Source organism: Dipodomys spectabilis, unplaced genomic scaffold (assembly GCF_019054845.1).
Source record: "Dipodomys spectabilis isolate Male_0828 unplaced genomic scaffold, ASM1905484v1 ptg000152l, whole genome shotgun sequence".
NCBI classification, from domain to species: Eukaryota; Metazoa; Chordata; class Mammalia; order Rodentia; family Heteromyidae; genus Dipodomys; species Dipodomys spectabilis.
In genome coordinates, this window is record NW_024870829.1 from 2,404,043 (window position 1) to 2,409,961 (window position 5,919).

General features: G+C 33.8%; 1 pseudogene; it reads left to right on the forward strand.

Annotated features, from left to right (window-relative positions):
• Positions 1-1,024: 1,024 nt before the first annotated feature.
• Positions 1,025-1,124, forward strand: LOC122118455 (annotated as a pseudogene).
• The last annotated feature ends 4,795 nt before the right edge of the window (positions 1,125-5,919 follow it).

Here is a 5,919-nt window from a genome sequence, read left to right on the forward strand (position 1 = left end):
AATTATCAATTAATTCTAGTAAGGTTCAGAGTGTGAAATATAAAATCATCACATATAAATGTAAAATACATAACTATATATAATATAATAAAAGGCACATGTTTTGCACTGTTCTGTTGTGGTTAGTGTATCAAAGGCAACTCTGTTTTATTATCTCTACTTCAGTGTTTGGTAGAGTCAAACGAAAAGATTTACCATTTGTAGATGTACAGCCTGGAGGCAAGAGGAAACACTGTGGTTAAAACATTACCAATTTAAGGCCTAATAATGAAGAGAAACATATGGACTTCTCCTACAACTATGAAAATATTTGGTGATAAAATGGCAGTAGTATAAGTTCCTGCCTGGTTGGAAGATAGACAGGCCAAGACATTAGGTAATCATGCATATGAACAATTTTTCATCTTATTGGCTTTAGCTACTTTTGAAATAGTAGGTATAATAAACAATCATATTTTGATAAAATGCTTTCTAGTCTGAACAGTTCTGGCTGAACTGTTCATCTCTCTATGATCCCTTGTAACTAAGATTAGTTTTGTTCCAGTAAGACAATCTATGCTGTCAGAGTAAGATATTCTGGATGGTCTGTGACTACATGGAAGAAGGGTAAAGGGTCAGGTAGACATTTGTGCCAGTAAGACCTCATTTGGGAAAATTTCAGCTGCAGAAATTTAGAAATAGCTCTTAAACAAGGCTTACTTTGAATCCATTGGCTCCACAGCGCTAACACAGTTGGATAAATAAGTACTTGAAAAAGCCGTCATATTTGGACTTAGCTATAATTACTTGAAAATATGATCAAATTCCAAATGAAAAAGACTTAAAATAGTCATTGACAAAAAAATTGCAAATGTGAGCAATCAACTGAACAACACATTTTTTTCAACTATTCACAGAATTTTAGGGAAATCAGATCAATAGCATTTTTAGGAACAATAAGGTTTCCTTGTTACAAATAGGCATCTAAGCATATAAGCCTGTATAAATATTGCATCATTAACTACTTAAATTTACATGATACTACATTCTTCAGCAGCATGTATACCAAAATTACAACAATACAGAGATTAACATAGCACTTGTACAAGGATGATATGAAAATTTGTGAAGTATTCAAAATTGTTCATTCTTCAGATGCAAGAAATGACAAACAGCTATTAAAATGTTGATTACAGAATTACAAGTTTAACAATACACGTAATTCATATAATTAAAAATTAGTTTGATATCAGTGTATTAAATTTTCACCTTAGAAAGGCCTTTGCATAGCATAGCCTTTACACAACTTTTGAAATTAGACAACATTTTTGTTTTATCCCAAAGAAATATAATATTATAAGGACCTAGGAAAAAAAGGAATCTTAAACTGTTTCTATATGGAATGCAATCTGAAAGGACACATTAATGAACCTATATATTATAAAAACAATGTAGAATTCAATGTATTATATCTAGGAGAGAATAAAATAGATTATGGACACACTATACAAACATAGAATATAGAATATTTTAAAATATACTTTTTCAGACAAACACCTGAAATATCTTTAGTTTCTATACTACTCATTTCAACAGATAAGTTAAAATTATTTCTGATTAACAAAATCACAAACTCTGCATAAATCATTATAGATGTATACAAAAATCTTGAATACATTTTAACATCAAAGGCAGGCAATTCACTTTGAAGAATTCCACAGAATCCGTGAATTGTTACTGTAAGATATTGTTGTTATTTGGATTGTGAAAATATGTTGTATTGACACAAAGGAATTAATATCATTTTTGAAATTTAAGAAAATTAACAGAAAATTTAGGATTTAGCAAAACAATTTGTACAGCCTTCCATAACTTCAAAGAGGTAGTGATACATACTTATCCGTTTGGTAATATCAAATACAGATTCTTCCAAGTGGTTCTTCAGACCTGGTTTGATATAATGGTTAAACAGTTCCAGTTTATTTTTCCTATCTCAATTTCCAGCAGCAAGATGCAAGGGGGTCAACAAGCCTTTAGTTTGGGCATTGGTATCTGGATCATGATGAATAAAGAAGCCACTCTGGTATTATTCCACGTATATGCACTCTGCAGGGGTGTCCAGCCATCTACAGTTATTGCATGTGCCCCTTGAGCCACCAACTCACGGACAATGTCTAAGTGTCCACTGTAGGCTTCCCGACGAAGAGGGGTATACTCATCGTCATCCCTAGTATTCACATGAATGGCCTTTTTGGAAAGTATTCTTCGCACTGTAGTAAGCTGGTTATTTTCAGCAGCCCAAAGAAGAAATTTCCTTGGATCCTTCTCCATTTTTTTCTTGCAATTGTTGCCATTCTTCACTTTTTCATCTTGTTACTCATATTCATCAGAATTGCCTAACCAGATACTTTAAGTGCCAGTGGAAATGAGGTGTCCATGTATTTCCCTAATAGTTCATGTTGGTTGAACTGGTCAGAAATATGTGGTGAATTTTCTGCATATGTTTTTTCACCATGATATATTTTCTTTTTCCATTTTTACTATTTGAAATTATTCTAACTGGATTAGGGAGTACATGGACAGCAGAGGTACAGACTGTACAATGAAGGAATAGGTACAGGCTGTACAATGAAGGAATAGGTACAGGCTAGGAAAGCAGCTAGAGAAGGCAGGATGATTGTATCTGTGACAAAACTTTGTGGAAAATGGTATCAAGGATTACTTACTGGTGATCCACTTGCACTGGAAGCATGATTCTGAACTCTTGCTTTCTGATTCTGAATTATTGCTTTGATCATTATATTCTCCAAGAAGAAAAAGGCAGAATTGATAGCAAAGGACCACTAATACATTTTGACATTTCATTAAGCATCTTCAATCATCAAAATCACATGAAGGCAATAGACAGGTCTACTTTTTTAGATGAAAACAAGTGTCTTTAAAAAAAGAAGGAATTTAAGTAGCCTTCCAAAGGACTTGTATTTTACTTACTGCATTATACATTTTTTCTAATGTTGAGTAACAATAAATAATGGATCTATTAGAAAGCTCTTAAAGCTCATCTGTTCAATAGTAAGTTCTCTTACACTATATTATGGTATTTTTTTGTATGGTCTTAGGAAGAAATTTACATCACTAACTTGAATTTGTGACAGGACAATATTTATTATCTAAATATGTGCATTAAATAAGTATAGAGGAAAAAGTAGAAGCCACACTGGTGGATCATGGCTTTAATCCTAGATAATCAGAAAGAAGAAATCTGAGAATTGTGGTTTGAAACCAGACCAAGAAAAAAAAAGTGCATTCGATTTTGATTTGAAAGTAACCAGCAAAAGCTAGAAATGGAGCTGTGGTATAAGCAGTGAAATGCTAGCCTTGAGAAACTAAAACAAAAAAAAATAACAAATTCTGTGACAGAGCCAGGCCCTGACTTCAACCTGTAGTATTAGCATCAAACTAATTAATTAATTAATTAAAAATAAATTAAGTGGTCACATCTGGAGAAAATGCTCAGGGACATCACCCAGGCTCTTATTTCAAAAACTACACTGTACTGAAAAAAATCCATTTAATTAACACCTGTGTAAGTAGAGTATTTTCATCACCCAAATGCACTTCCATGCTCAGTTACCTTTGCAAGATAACTCTGTTCTGTCTGGAGTACCACATAACATTATCACTTAAGTAGAAAGCATTGCAACATGGGTTCACTCTATCTCTCTAATGGATTTTTCTCCACACAAATACTCAAATCTTACAATTATTCCATTTATTTGAAGTCATAGTTTTTCTTTAATATCCATAATATTAGAGTTTGAATTTAGTCTCCTAAATGGGTGTTCTTACCAGTTTGTCATGCCCACAGCCCTAAATTATCCAGATTAATTTTCAGATAGAATCTGGCTTCCTACTTGTGTATGATCATGGGTTCAGTCTAGTTGATGTTATTCTTCTTGGAATTTAGAATAACAGGTGTCTGGCATTGTGTACAGATCTTTATGTCCAGTCTGGGCTTTAACCACTATCCTCACAACAGTAGACTCCCATATATTCAAGATTTTCATAAGCTTATCATAGCTGATTTTTTTTATAAATTTTTGCATTTCCTGCAGGTTCTTGAGTACTGAATTAATTTGTGTTTTCTTGGGTTGGTTTGTTTCATTTGAATATATGTATTGAGTGGTTCCTCACATTTCCTTTGGTTTCTTTCACTCAAGTTCTTACCTAAAGTGCTGAGAAAACAATTCTTCTTTCTCAAGATAGTCAAGGTTAACTTTATTTATACCAAAGCAATTTCAGTAATATTTAAACTTTTTCATATCTATGAATGTTATACAAATGCTAATCACTGAGAAGTGTCTTTTTATTTTCAGTGCAGTCTTTGGCATTCACAGACTTATCATGAATTATACCAATATAATAAAACTACAGATGCTTGCCAGGAGGCGAAAAACCTATTACTAATTGTTTGACAGAGGCTTCCCTTCTCATGAATGAAATACGCTGCTTGATGCAGGATTTCACAGAATCATATTGCTAGGAAGAACCTATACAATCATCTAACACTACAGAGTTGAGGGAGATTAATTGACCTCCTGAATAATTTACTTTTATGTCAAATAAAAGCAGGCTTACAAAAAGAGAGTAGACTTTAGAGAAACATGATGAGTTTTATGTAAATAGGTGCTTAGCTAATTTTGTTAATTGGTGGACTAATACAGGGAAATAAAGTACAGCAAGGTAAAAAAATAAAGAACTCTGCATTGAAATACTCATTTGTGGGTGGGTGTGCACGCGCACATATGTGCGTGTACACACACGTGAATGTGCATGTGCTCATGCATGCGTTATTCATTGCTCAGGCTTGATAGTGCCTAGACACTATGCCAAAGCTTCTGTGGTCAAGGATAGTAGTCTACCACTTGAGCCACTGCTCCACTTCTGGTTGTTTTGAGATAATCACATGTATTTTCATGATTGGTCTGGCTTTGAACAGTGGTCTTCAGATCTCAGCCTCCTGAGTAGCTAGCTAAGCTGATTCAGTCTCTGAGTAGCTAGTTAAAATGCTGCCTGTCCTCTATGCTTCACTGCTCTTTTATACTTTTCCTGAGGTAATCACAAACCTAAGTCATATATGTCTAATTGCTTAAAAATATTTACTGCTTGGCACCAGGGCTCCCAACTGTACTCTTAACTACTTAGGAGGCTTGAGAACAGAACCCAGGCCACACTTTAATGGGCTACCTTCTCAATCTAAAGCTGGGTGCATTGGATCATTTCCACCATCCTGCACTATCTAGAGTCTAAAATTGGAAGGACTGCCGGATCCAGGCCAGCCAAGGTAGGTAATGCAACTCTGTGCCATTGATGATGGGAAGGCTAAAAGGACAGATCAGGTGCATGGTATTGTGGAAAGGGGACCCTATCCTAAAATTAACAACGGATATGATGCCAGCCTAGCAATAACAATACACCAAGTTGAAATCCCCACAATTTCTCAAAACCAAAATAAGTATATACCTTAACATCCAAAAACATAGTAGTATTTGTTCTTTGCTCTAATATAATCTTTATCTGATTATCATATGATGTGACAGAATAGTTTCTTCGTTAAACTTATGATATATTTAAAAGGACCTAGAAAATTCTTTCTCACTTCTTAAGTGCAAACGCATGGCAAATTGACTCATTTCTTACATATTTAACTACCACTAAAAATTCGTCTAATGATTATTATAGTAATATATTCTGATTTATTACTTTGTAACAGTTTTTAAACTTTTTGCTTCTCTGTTGAAGTTTAAATATTTAAATTCTATCATCAAAATATATTACTTGGGTACTTGGGGCAGTTCTTTACAAAGTTTTTAACCAATGGCTTCTAAGAACTCTTCTTTTTTTATTGTGAAAATATTGTACAGAGGGGTTACAATTACA